General features: G+C 46.5%; 4 non-coding genes across 4 annotated transcripts; 3 read left to right on the forward strand and 1 right to left on the reverse strand.

Moving 5' to 3' along the window:
* Positions 1–353: 353 nt before the first annotated feature.
* TRNAS-GCU (transfer RNA serine (anticodon GCU)) lies at positions 354–435 on the forward strand. Its single transcript has one exon. It is a non-coding gene; the product is annotated as a tRNA-Ser (tRNA).
* A 5,789-nt stretch (positions 436–6,224) lies between these two features.
* Positions 6,225–6,310, forward strand: TRNAL-UAA (transfer RNA leucine (anticodon UAA)). Its single transcript has one exon. It is a non-coding gene; the product is annotated as a tRNA-Leu (tRNA).
* A 1,791-nt stretch (positions 6,311–8,101) lies between these two features.
* On the reverse strand, positions 8,102–8,175 carry TRNAT-UGU (transfer RNA threonine (anticodon UGU)). The gene has a single exon. It is a non-coding gene; the product is annotated as a tRNA-Thr (tRNA).
* Positions 8,176–12,924: 4,749 nt separating this feature from the next.
* TRNAV-CAC (transfer RNA valine (anticodon CAC)) lies at positions 12,925–12,997 on the forward strand. Its single transcript has one exon. It is a non-coding gene; the product is annotated as a tRNA-Val (tRNA).
* Positions 12,998–14,247: the final 1,250 nt, after the last annotated feature.

The following is a 14,247-nucleotide window of genomic DNA, read 5'->3' on the forward strand; positions in this document are numbered from 1 at the left end:
TATTCCTCACCCACCTAGCCCCTCCATCAGGATGGACTAGGTATGTTCTGCTGCCCTTCACTCATACAGGAAGGATAATAACATTTCATTTCACTGAATGCTAAAGTGATTTGTAACCTGACACCAGCCAAAAAGGGTCATTCTGGCAAAGCGGCTCCATCACGCTGCGTACGTAGGCAGAGTCGCAGTGTCTATGCAAACGGTCTATTCCTGAAGTCTTTCCCCCGAGCTCCTCACTAGATGTGAGGGGGAGCTCATTCAGACCCTGCTTACGCTTAGTATTTAAAAATTCCTTATTGGCCCTATCTCTGCTGGCTTTAGATTTCTCCTTGTGTCCTTTCCCTGAAAGCTTGGATGAGGTGGCCGAGTGGTTAAGGTGATGGACTGCTAATCCATTGTGCTCTGTACGCATGGGTTCGAATCCCATCCTCATCGAAGGCGTTCAGTCTTCTCTCTTCCTTTACAAACAACCATATCCTCCTTTGATACAATGACAGACCAAACCATGGTGCTTCCTGCAAACAAAAACCTTCTCAGGAACTCAGATCCCCCGCTTTAAATGAAATGTGGTGCTGAAAGAATTGTCTAGCTCTCTATATCTTATCTCAAAAGATAACATCTTCATAATCTCCCCCAAACACCCTGGGACCTCCCCAAATTATTAAAATGCCCCCGTCCACAGCAAGGCTAGGACAGTGACCCACAGCTAGAGTGTCCAGGCCAAGCTGTTCTGAGGGAGGCAACTCAAACATTTTCTCTCTGCTTCCCTTGGCAAGGTCTGACTGGGAAAACAAAATCCCCCAAATTGAAAATTTTCTTCTGAAAAACCAATACTAGTCTCTTTGGGGACTTTGATTTGAATGAATTATTATTATTCTCTTCTGATCTCTGAATTATTTCAGTTCAGTCTTTGTCCTCCTGATGTGTTTCCAGGTGTTGAGTTGTGGGGGAGCAAGGCCAAGTCATGATGTCTCTTCCCCTCTTTCATAGTTTCTTCCAACTTTCTAGAAAGCTCGTTTGCTGGGATGTGAGTCAAGCAGTGTCCATTGTCTCTGTGCTATCTTGGAGAAGTCTGCATTATACACGGTTCCTAGGATAGACCTTGGGAGTGTGGATATCTTTAATGGGCCAGCAGCGAGCATAGCTTTTCCATTGTCGCACCTGAAAGGCTGGTGGTGGGCACTTCCCAACCTCGGAACATATTTCAATAACGCACCCAGAGGAAAGGAGTACTTGTGGCACCTTAGAGACTAACCAATTTATTTGAGCATGAGCTTTCGTGATCTACAGCTCACTTCATCAGATGATGTGATGAAGTGAGCTGTAGCTCACGAAAGCTCATGCTCAAATAAATTGGTTAGTCTCTAAGGTGCCAGAAGTACTCCTTTTCTTTTTGCGAATACAGACTAACACGGCTGTTACTCTGCACCCAGAGGAAAACTTCATCACTTCCCAGACAAAAAAGGATAGCACACACCATCCAACCAGGTATTAACGTTCAACAGATCACAACTTTTACAATGATACCTCACAAGACACATGTTGTGCAAACCATATCATCATTATACGACAGTGGTGACTATGGGGCTTCCTCCTGACACAATTGTTGTCTTCTACCTGAAGAAACACCCTCATTTCTATCGTTTCTCTGATTCTATGATTTCAACCTCTCCAGTAACATTACAAAACCAACTGCTTAGCATTTTATGGTAGAAGTTGGAGAGAATTCAAAGATCCTCCAAAGGTGAGCATTCAGGCCATCTAGTTGGGTAAATTCCATGCTCCTTATCCAGAAGAGACTTGACATAGCTTGAGGGGAGGCAGGCTTAGCTGTTCAATATACAGGTGGAGGGAGAAGGGCGCAGTACATTGACAATGTAGAACATGAGACTCATAATCGGTGGTTTTGAGTCATAAGTGGGTGCCCTACCTACTCTGGTTGTGTGCTCTGAGAGTCATCTCCTTGCTTTCCATTTAAGGTCAACGTGGGATATTATAATCAAGGGTTCTGGCAAAACTTTTCACCTGGCCTGCTCAGTGAACCCTTTGCTGAGAAACTTTCAATGTATTTGACTGCATGTCGGTTTCCTATATTGTTGGATGAGGCCGAAGGTGCTGGAAGGGAAATGTCAATGGAAAACTCAGATATTCCTGTTCTCCGAAAAAAAGGCAGGTATTAGTTAGACACCATTGCTTCTAGTATTCCTGTGGAATCCAAGGCTAGCTGAAGAATTTCTGTCTATACTAGAAAGAATCATTCCATTGTAAATACAAATGAAATGAGATCTGCAGCTTGAGTCAGTGCCCTTTAAAAATATTTGCTAAGAAAAAAGCCATTCTCTCCCTTGTTGATAAGGACAAGGAGCCCTCTTTTTCTCCAAATTTCAAATGCGCAATGAATGGAGATTTTTGTTTAAAAACTTTCATTGCCCTGTGGGAATCGAACCCACGACTCGGCTGTTAAAACACCAGAGCCCACCACTTAAAGGACCAGGTAGGGTCATTTCTTTCTGAGAACCAGCTTTGGCTTTCTCAGGCTCCTACTTCGCTAATCTCAGAAGCTGCTCCAGTCTCCATTGCCCTGAAGGGACAAGAACAGAGAGTGAAGGATCCCCTGTGCCCAGTGTCACAAACCGAGCCCCAAAAATGGAAGACATGGTGTCGCAATCTCAAATTATGCTTCCGGTTCCTCAGGGTCTCAGGGTCATGGGTCATGCGTTTGAGCCCCTTGTTGGGTGCTTGGTCTTACTACATTAAGTATTACCAGCAGGAGAGTGAGTTTGTGTGTGTATGGGTGTGGGGGGGTGAGAAAACCTGGATTTGTGCTGGAAATGGCCCACCTTGATTATCATGCACATTGTCGGGAGAGTGGTCACTTTGGATGAGCTATTACCAGCAGGATAGTGAGTTTCTGTGTGCGGTTTTTGAGAGGGGGGTGAGGGGGTGAGAGAACCTGGATTTGTGCAGGAAATGGCCCAACTTGATTATCATGCACATTGTGTAGAGTGTTGTCACTTTGGATGGGCTATCACCAGCAGGAGAGTGAATTTGTGGTGGGGGGGGTGGAGGGTGAGAAAACCTGGATTTGTGCTGGATATGGCCCAACTTGATGATCACTTTAGATAAGCTATTACCAGCAGGACAGTGGGGTGGGAGGAGGTATTGTTTCATATTCTCTGTGTGTATATAAAGTCTGCTGCAGTTTCCACGGTATGCATCCGATGAAGTGAGCTGTAGCTTACGAAAGCTCATGCTCAAATAAATTGGTTAGTCTCTAAGGTGCCACAAATACTCCTTTTCTTTTTGAGAATACAGACTAACACGGCTGTTACTCTGAAACCCTTCAGTCATAGTGTCACCATCCATAAAATTGCTTCAACTTTGTAGTCTACCAAGTGCAAAACTAAACATCTCTTCAAATCCAAGGGCGTGGAGATCTGTCAGTGTTCAGAGTCATCCCACGTGAAAGAACCATGTTGTGGTTCAGACTGGCCCCATCATGTGGCCATCACCTTTCCCTCCTCTACCTTAAAAGTTTTATTATTTTACATCAAAACTTTCTTCCCTCAGGAGAGACCTGGGAACCAGGGCTGCCAGACAGATAAAAACCTTTAAGAGGAGGCATCCCTCTCCCTTTCAAAAAATGATCTCCCTCCTTCAGTTCAGTGACAGCCTGAATTGTTCCTTTTCCCGGAAGAGCCGGAGGAATGAAAGCAGCAACATCAAACCCTTGTGTAGCTTGCAGGAATGAACACAAACACTCCCTTGTGTCTGAAGAGATGTTTTTTTTTACCCTTGGTAAACGACAAGGCTAAAGGGAAAGGCGGTGGCACAAGATATAGAGTGAAACACGACACAATCATCACAAGTTTCAGAGTAACAGCTGAACTTTGTGACTTTGTCCTTACCCATAACTATTTTACATTTGGGGACAATGTATACCTTCAAATCAGCAGTACTGCGATGGGTACCCGCATGGCCCCACGGTATGCCAACATTTTTATGGCTGATTTAGAACAACACTTCCTCAGCTCTCGTCCCCTAACACCCCTACTCTACTTGCACTATATTGATGACATCTTCATCATCTGGACCCATGGAAAAGAAGCCCTTGAGGAATTCCACCATGATTTCAACAATTTCCATCCCACCATCAACCTCAGCCTGGTCCAGTCCACAAAATAGATCCACTTCCTGGACACTACAGTGCTAATAAACGATGGTCATATAAACACCACCCTATACCGGAAACCTACTGACCGCTATTCCTACCTACATGCCTCCAGCTTTCACCCTGACCACACCACACGATCCATCATCTACAGCCAAGCTCTGCGATACAACCGCATTTGCTCCAACCCCTCAGACAGAGACAAACACCTACAAGATCTCTATCAAGCATTCTTACAACTACAATACCCACCTGCGGAAGTGAAGAAACAGATTGATAGAGCCAGAAGAGTTCCCAGAAGTCACCTACTACAGGACAGGCCTAACAAAGAAAATAACAGAACGCCACTAGTCGTCACCTTCAGCCCCCAACTAAAACCCGTCCAAAGCGTTATTAAGGATCTACAACCTATCTGAAGGATAACCCAACACTCTCACAAATCTTGGGAGACAGGCCAGTCCTTGCCTACAGACAGCACCCCAACCTGAAGCAAATACTCACCAGCATCCACATACCACAAAACAGAACCACTAACCCAGGAACTTATCCTTGCAAGAAAGCCCGTTGCCAACTGTGCCCACATATCTATTCAGGGGACACCATCAAAGGGCCTAAGAACATCAGCCACACTATCAGAGACTCCTTCATCTGCACATTCACCAATGTGATATATGCCATCATGTGCCAGCAATGCCCCTCTGCCATGTACATTGGTCAAACTGGACAGTCTCTACGTAAAAGAATAAATGGACACAAATCAGATGTCAAGAATTATAACATTCATAAACCAGTCGGAGAACACTTCAATCTCTCTGGTCACGCGATTACAGACATGAAAGTTGCTATTTTACAACAAAAAAACTTCAAATCCAGCCTCCAGCGAGAAACTGCTGAATGGGAATTCATTTGCAAATTGGATACAATTAACTTTGGCTTGACTAGACACTGGAAGTGGTTTAGTCATTATGCAAGGTAGCCTATTTCCCCGTGTTTTTTCCTACCCCCCCCCACCCTCAGACGTTCTTGTTAAACCCTGGATTTGTGCTGGAAATGGCCCACCTTGATTATCATACACATTGTAAGGAGAGTGATCACTTTAGATAAGCTATTACTAGCAGGAGAGTGGGGTGGGAGGACGTATTTTTTTATGCTTTGTGTGTATATAAGATCTTCTAAACTTTCCACAGTATGCATCTGATGAAGTGAGCTGTAGATCACGAAAGCTTATGTTCAAATAAATTGGTGAGTCTCTAAGGTGCCACAAGTACTCCTTTTCTTTTTACAATCATCACAGTTATGCCCATAGTGACTGCAAATTTTTTTCTATACTTATTATCATCAGTGTATTATTTTCTCTGGAATCTAGACCATGACTATACCTTGACCAAGAAATTTGGACCTTGATAAAATAATTGACTACCCCTGGTTAAGGCAATGGACTTGACATCCACCCGGGTGTCCCTACACAGGTAGAAGTACTAACAACTGCTGCCTTTTAGCCATAGTTTTTAATCAGGGCAAGAAATTGATACAAACCCGTTAAATCATTTCTCAGCCCGAGTCCTTCACCCACATTGCGCCACTGCGTGAATGTTTCATTTCCCTCCTCAATTTCACACAGGGACACAATTTCCTTTGCACAGATCCATGAACAGTAAAACCTCCCTGTGTCTCTTGTCTGAGCCAGGGCATTCAATTCCATTGAAACCTTCTCTCCTACAATGGCAATAGTCAGACAGAGGGGATGTAGCTACCTGCATCCCTGACAGTGCCCCACAGAAATCCTGACCCCTGCTATTGAAGAGATGTGCTGGAGATTTGAATAGGAAAGGGACTGTCTGACTTGTCGAAGTGGGGAATGAACAACAATCTATTGCAAGGTCATTAACCACAAACATACTCCGATCATGCTCCAGCCGGAAGACAAATGGGCAGAAATTCTCGCTTTCCGCCATGGACACACTTGTGTTGGGGAAGCTGGTCTGAGCAAGCAATTTGAAGGGACAATTCTGTGAGAATAGAATCATAGTGTAGCTAAGCAGCTGTCCATCAAATAGTTGTGGCCGAGTGGTTAAGGTGATGGATTTAAAATCCCTTGTGGGGGTCCCCCACACGCAGGTTCAAATCCTGTCAACTACAGAAACATTAGCGTGTTGTCATCGCTGTTGTTTTTGTGTGTGAGCATCCACAGTGCGAACCGGAGCCAGCTCTGGCCTCGCTCCATCTACATGTGAGACTTCTATAGCACTTAGGTGTATTTTTATCACTTAGCTAGTTACAGGGGTATAAAAACGAAGAATCAAAATCACAGTCCACCTGTGTATGGGCCTGCTCTCACTAGGATAGTCGGAGGCCTTGTTCTTAGGCTAAGCTCTTTGGCGAAGCAGCAGGGGCAGCCATAAGCTGGGAAGCGTACGGTCACATTGTCACATCCCAAACCAGACACACTGAAATAAGGTGGTATTGAGCGGTTAGGAAGAAGATCCTGTCCAGAGAGTGACCATCACCACTAGATAAAGGAACGGGATCTTAAGATGGTTAAAGAAAACTTAGTTTGCCAGCATCCTGTCTGGCAAGAAATCACTTATCTATGGTTTTGGTTGTGAAACCCTCATTTCTGTATGTTTTATCTTTATGCCCCCCAGTTTTCTATTGTTAATCTGTCTGGTTCGCGAATTGTTTCTGTCTGCTGTACAATTAATTTTGCTAGATGTAAGTTAATTAAGGTAGTGATATATAGTTGGTTAGAGAATTATGTTACGATATGTTAGGATTGGTTAGTTAAATTTCAGTAAAACGATTGGTTAAGGTATAGCTGAGAATATTATATAAACTGGGGTCAAACAGGAAGTGGAGGGGAAATTGGAATCATGCTTGCTAAGGGGGGGAACGGGAAACAGGGACACAGGCAAGGCTCTGCGGCGTCAGAGCTGGGAAGGGGGATACAGGGTAAATGCTCTGTGGCATGAGAACTTGGAAGGGAACACTGGGGAACAGACTCTATTGGCATATAGAGATAAGCCCAACTGGTGTGAAGGGCTCCGAAATATGATTGCTTGGAAACTAACCCCAATAAACATTGCATTGTCTGTGCTTTGGACTTCTGGCCTTTTGCTACTTGCCTGACAAGAACCAGGGAAGCGGGAGGATTGAGGGAAAGCTCTTTAACATGGACCATAGCGTGTCCATAGTGTGTCACGGCATGTTGTTGGCCAAGTGATCACAGCACCTGGAGGGGTTTTGCTACTTGTCACTGGCACAGTATTGTAAGAGGCAGCCCAGATTCAACAGCCGTGCCTGCCAGATGAGTTACAGCAACCTGTTCGTTGTTTCCATGTTCATCTGATGCCTCCTTTCAACACTTGTCAGCAAAAAGACCTGTTCCTTTTTCAAGCATGGGTATGGCTAGTCAAAGGCGGATTTCTACGTGAACAAAAAAGATTGACCAAAAGGTGACAAGAGGAGGCACGTTCAGCAAGGCAGCACTGGATGCTGGATCCTGAATTTGCTCTTTATCCAGCAGGTTTATTGGCAAGCTCTGCCACGGTGCCACTCTCTGGGACTTCTCCCATAACTGCTCCATCTTTCATCAACAATAAAATGAAAGGTGAAAGGACAGTAATTCTCCATTTCCTGCAAGCCCTACAGGGAACCCTCTAGAAGGGTCTCTGTGCCTAGACATTTCTAGTGAATTGCATGGGCATGGGACACAAGCTCTGGTGTCATAGCAAATGCAGTCAAAGCAACCTCCTTCCCAACACCAATAGCCTTTTCATCAACTCCAGGGTGGTGATTTGATTCTCTCCAATGCTCCTCTGCAAAGAAGCCTTTTCCTTAGGAAGCAATTACTTACATTGCCAAGGGAGGTCTCTTCTGTTTCCTAGGAAGACAGAGGAAAACATGAGCAGAGGAGACAAAAGCTATTCAACAAGACACCACTGGGAGTTGAACCCAGGATCTCCTGTTTACAAGACAGGTGTTTTAACCTACTAAGCCGTGGTGCCTTTCTCAACTATCTATTTGCAACTGTTCCCCTTGATGGTCCAAGACAACACCTTCAAATGCCAAAGTACAGACGTTCCCCATTTCCCACAAAACTTGCAGAGCTTGAGTGGGCTGGCTTTCTGTGCATGGAAAGCCACAGCTGAGTTGACAGAGGGCTTCTAACATGCACTTCTCCCACAAGCTGCTGTGATCCTAGAGTGGTTAGTGCTCTGGGTTTCAGTCACAGCAACTTCAACTCAACTCTGAGTCATGGTACCTTTCCATCAGCTTCAGACTTAGCATTTGCCACTTTCCAAGGCTCCGCCACAAGGAAGCTCTCTCCGTCCTGAAGGAGCACTTACAAGGATTGTGCTGTGAGGTCTTTTCTTTTTATGAGAAGAGATACAAAAAGAGGAGCCTAGCAGACAAGCCAGGTTCAGCAAGGAAGAACTGGCAGGCCAAGCCATGATCTCCTGGTTCGTAGGAAGGCTCTTCAGCCAGCTCTTTCCAAAGATCACTATCTAGAGGCCACTTCCCACAGAGAACGATTATGGTTACAGACCCATCCTGAAATTAGAGCAGGATATTTTCAAGCTTTATCTCATCGTAAAGTAACATAATTCAAACATGGCATCAGAGAGGGGAAAGCACTCCTTCATTTCATATCTATTGCTACTGATCTCACTGACAAACTTCCTTTTCTCGGTGCTGCTTTGAGCACTTCAGGGAGTTTTTCCTCTTCTTCCTTCCAGCTGTGCTTATGGGACTGCAGCAGCTCCCCAGGTGGCCAACTTTCTTCTTTCGCTTACATCCTTCACTTCTTTGGATGAAGCTGTGTGCCACCAGCTTACTTCATAGCTGAGACCTCAGGTACCAGCAGCTAGTTACAAAGACTAAATTCCCATTGCCATCAGTGGGAGGTTATCCTGGGCTGCCAGGGCTGCAGGATGTGGCCCATGATCAGTCAAGCTGCTATAGCAGCTGCGCTCTTATGTGGTGAGTCCGGCAGCCTATTACCAAACTGCTCTGCCATCGCCTGCAGGGTGGCCGCACTGGCCAAGAATCTGGCAGAAGAGAGACCCAGGAGGAGAGAAGGAAAATGTCCTCAGCAGTCACAGCCGGCAGGAGCAGCAAAGGCTGAGTATCAGACACACTTTTTCACCAGGACAATAAATGTGTACAACCTCCTGATATGTTCTCAGTTTACTCCCCCATCCAAGGAAACCCTATGGTAAATAGTGGTGTCCCCCAGGGTGTCGGTACTGGGATCAGTAATCTTCAACATATTCATAAATGATCTGGAAAAAGGGGGTAAAGAGTGAGGTGGCAAAATTTGCAGATGATCCAAAATTACTCAGGAGAGTTAAGTCCAAAGCAGACTGCAAAGAGTTACAAAAAAAACTCACAAAACTGGGTGAAAGGGCAACAAAATGGCAGAGGAAACTCAATGTTGATAAATGCAAAGTGATGCACATTGGAAACCATAATCCCAATTATACAGATAAAATGATGAGGTCTAAAATAGCTGTTGCCACTCAAGAGAGGGATCTTGGAGTCACGGTGGATAGTTCTCTGAAAACATCCACTCAATGTGCAGCGGCCGTCAAAAAAGCAAAGAGAATCTTGGGAATCATTAAGAAAGGGATAGATAGTAAGACAGAAAAGATCATATTGCCTCTATATAAATCCATGGTACACCTACATCTTGAATACTGCATGCGGATGTGGTCGCCCCACCTCAAAGACATATTGGACTGGAAAAAGTTCAGAAAAGGGCAACAAAAACGATTAGGGGTATGGAGCATCTGCCATAGGAGGAGAGATTAATAAGACTGGGACTTTTCAGCTTGGAAAAAAGATGACTAAGTGGGGATATTCTAGAGGTCTATAAAATCATGACTGGTGTGAGTAAGTAAATAATGCAGTGTTATTGACTCCCTCTCCTAAGACAAGAACTAGGGGCCACCAAATGAAATTAATAGGCAGCACGTTTAAAACAAACAAAAAGAAGTATTTTTTCACACAACCCACAGTCTACATGTGGAACTCCTTGCCAAAGGATATTGTGAAGGACAAGACTATAACAGGGTTCAAAAAATGCACCAGATATATTCCTGGAGGATAAGCCTATGATTGGGTATTAGCCGAGATGGATAGGGATGGTGTTCCTACCCTCTGTTTGCCAGGAGCTGTGAATGGGCGACAAGGGATAGATCACTTGATGATTAGGTATTCTGTTCATTCCTTCTGAAGCACTTGACATTGGCCACTATGGGAAGACAGGATACTGGGCTACAGGAACCTTTGGTCTGACCCAGTATGGCCGTTCTTACGTTCTTATGGCCCTATGCTCCTTTCATATATGTTCCTGGGATTCTGCCTTACAATGTGTCCCTGAGATCTCATTCAAAATGCCCCAGACAGGCAAACCCCACTCTGGGATCCTGTAGCCTCTGCCACCCATGTTGTACCTTGTCGCTCATCACTAAGCCTTGATGCTGCTCCTTTCTATAGACTGTGAAAAGGGGGGAGGCAGTGCAGGAGCCTTCTGGGGATGCAGATCCAACACTTTGGGAGAGACAGATTCTTTGAAGCATCAGATTGCTGTAAGCCAGGGGAGGCCAACCTGTGACTCCAGAGCCACGTGCGGCTCTTGAGAAGTTAATATGCCGCTCCTTCTATAGGTGCTGACTCCGGGGCTGGAGCTACAGATACCAACTTTCCAATGTGTCGGGGTTGCTCACTGCTCAACCTCTGGCTCTTCCACAGGCCCTGCCTCCACTCCAACCCTTCCAGCCCACTCCCCTGAGCCTGCAGTGCCCTCGCTCCTCTCCCCTCCGCCCAGAGCCTAAGGCATGCCACGAAACAGCTGATCGGGCGGTGCGGGGAGGGAGGAGGAAGCACTGATCGGCTGAGCACTCGGTGGGTGGGAGGCGGTGAGAGCTGGGGGGGTGGAGTTGATGCAGGGCTGCTGACATATTTCTGTGGCTCTCTGGCAACGTATACTGGTAAATTCTGGTTCCTTCTCAGTTTCAAGTTGGCTACCCCTGCTCTAAACCATGCAGCCTCCCCATAAAACAGGGGCCTGTTCCAGCCCTGAGTCTGGGCTACCGGGATCCCTCCCACAGGGCAGGGTGCCCACAGATTACAGCCTGAAAATAGGTATGTGAAAGTAACTCCTGTTCTCCCTGACAGGCTTCCCCTAGATCAAAAGGCACCCCAGGCAAGAAGCGTCTGCGATGCCGCCCCTCACATGTTAAACTTTGGAATATTTTATTTTTATTGCATTTGCAACTCATTTCATGATTTTGATGCAGAATTTTATGCATGATTTTCTCTGTCATATAAGATGATACATTTGCAGGCTAGGATCTGTACATCTGTTTTTATTAATGCCAGAAATAATCAAATACAAAAGTTTATTTCCTTGAAGCATATAGAATTTTTTTTTTAATTTTAACAGTAACTGAAATGTACTAAGATCTAGAAACTGAATGGCCACCAACACAGGGTGGACCAGTCTTAACTAGTGTTACAGTGAGAAACAGCGTTTGACTGTTAACCCGAGTCCTTTAGTTCAAAGGTCACTTTCTCCACTTTAAGAAAAGGAGTACTTGTGGCACCTTAGAGACTAACCAATTTATTTGAGCATGAGCTTTCGTGAGCTACAGCTCTCTTCAGATGCATCTGATGAAGTGAGCTGTAGCTCACGAAAGCTCATGCTCAAATAAATTGGTTAGTCTCTAAGGTGCCACAAGTACTCCTTTTCTTTTTGCGAATACAGACTAACACGGCTCTTACTCTGAAACCTTTCTCCACTTTGTCCTCATGAACTGAAGCGCAGCATTAGAGAGATGCAAAGACTGGCTAATGCATTTTCAAGTGATAAAATAACAAGTGATGTCGGTCTCTCATTGGCCATCATAGACTGAATATGTTTTAATGAGCCTGAGCTTCAAGGTGAGGGTAGCTCTGTCCACCTCCTTCCTCTGTGCTGCTGGGCACCAAATCCCTGGCGGCCAGTAGGTAAAGCCGGGAATACAGGGTGGGGTGCCAAGTGGCAGCAGGATTCTTGCCAGCAGGGTTCAGCTGCCCAACTTCCTCCCCGTGCCGCTAGGCCCCAGTCGCCTTCAGCCACCAGGTAACCCAGGAACTAAGGCAGGAATGGGGTGAGGAAGCAAGTCAAGCTGAGCAAGGCAGGCAAAAATTCATCTTGCCTTCGTGGGCCACTCACAGTGATGTCCTTTTTGTGTGCCATGGCTGACAAAAACATCCCAGACAGAGAAACAGCAGGCCAAGGAGAAACCTCGTAACTCTCAATTAGCTCAGCCAGGAGCACATTAGACTGAAGATTTAAAGGTCCCTGCTTCAATCCCAGGCTTCGGCATGTTGTTTTGTCCCTTTGTGTGCAGGGGTGGGCTATTTTATGGAAGTGCCGCGGTGCCTTTACCAGCCGTGAGTCCCTCATTTCGGGCTCTGCAGCAGGAAAAAGCAGCGTGGGCTTGTACACCCAGGTGACCCACCTGAGCTTTCTTTCTTCTCTTGCTCTTTCTCGGCAAGGGGAAGAAAAAGAAGCTCTCCTTTCAAGCTGGAGTCACAAGGGAGACAGAAAGATGACTTCCTGAGCGCCGGCTCCAGTCCTTTGCTCTCCCAGCTGACCTACCGAAGGGCTGCTGCCACTTTCTCCAGGTCTGCCCATCAGTGTGTGCCAGGGTGAGAGCCAGCCAAGTGGATGGAATTTGAAGGGAGGGGCAGAGCTCTGTGACAGAGTTTCTGTAGTGTAGTGGTTATCACGTTTGCCTCACACGCAAAAGGCCCCTGGGTCGAAACCAGGCAGAAACATGATGGTTTACTTTTTCTAGCTCTCCAGCAAGGCGCTCCTAGTTCTACCACTGGCCTGTCCCTGGGGTAACCCCGACCCCCGCAGGACAGAGGGTGGTGAAATGAGCTGAGAAATCTAGAGGGTCTAGGCCAGTCACCTTTTGGAGCCTTGTGACTTGGCCTCCTCTGCCCTTGGACGTTGGCCTATGGAGGCCGGCTCTTCCGGCTGCCCTCCTTTGCGTGACTTGCCAAAGGAGGGAGTGAGGCAAGAATAGGGCAAAAGAGGAAAGTCATGCTGAGAAAGACAGGGCAGAAGCTAAGTGCCTCAGTGGGGTTAGCAGAGCGTCACCGTTCGTTCTGGCAAAGCCAGGGGCGGGGCGGTTGGCTGCTGGGAGACTTCTTCTCCTGTGGCTGCCTCCTGGTTTCCCAGGGATGGCTACTTGCAGTCCAGGAGAAGAAGGACGGTTCTGGGTGAAAGGAAGACAAGCAAAGCGGAGTCCGAGTTTGTGTGCGCCCGTGCTCTTTTCTGGCCAAGATGGGGGTGCGGTGATGGGCTTGAGAGGCTCCCTGCCACACATGGAGCAGCGAGAACCACTCCTCCTTTGTGGCCGACCCGGGGGCATGATTGACGCCTTTGGAGGCGGGGGTTGGGCTGGCTGTGAGCAACTGGGATCCCTTCTGAGGGCCGAACCCATGGTAGTGTGGTTGGCTGCTGGGAGGTAGAATCCTGTGCCTGCCTCTTGGCATCCCAGGGAGAGCTACCTGTAGCCCAGAAAAAGAAGCGGGGTTCCGGGTGGAAGGAAAAGAAGCAATGTTTAAGCCGAGTGGGATCCTTTCTCATCAAGATAGTGTGCTGTGGTGGGCCTGGGAATTGTCTGTGAGCAGGGGGTGGACATATTCCAGTGAGAACTGCTGCTCCTTTCTGGCTTTCACTGCTGTGCCAGTATACAGGGTGAATAAGCCTGAAGTTTCTTGAGCAGATGGTGTCATTTCTTCTGGTAATCCTCAGTGGGATCAGAGGATAATGGCTTGTAGAATGTGGAGTTAGAGAGCTGCCTAGCAGCCTCTTGTTCATATTCCAACTTAGTCATGATGACGACAGCACATCCTTTGTTAGCCTTTTTTATTATGATGTCAGAGTTGTTCCAGAGGCTGTTGATTTCTATTGTGTGTATACAGGAAGGTTTGAAGGAGTAACAGGTACGTTTGGTAAAGCTTAGCTATTTTATGTTTGTAACAGGCTCTTCCCACCTCCAGCAGAGTTTTCAATC

The sequence above is a fragment of the Eretmochelys imbricata genome, chromosome 28, assembly GCF_965152235.1.
Source record: "Eretmochelys imbricata isolate rEreImb1 chromosome 28, rEreImb1.hap1, whole genome shotgun sequence".
Taxonomy (NCBI): domain Eukaryota; kingdom Metazoa; phylum Chordata; order Testudines; family Cheloniidae; genus Eretmochelys; species Eretmochelys imbricata.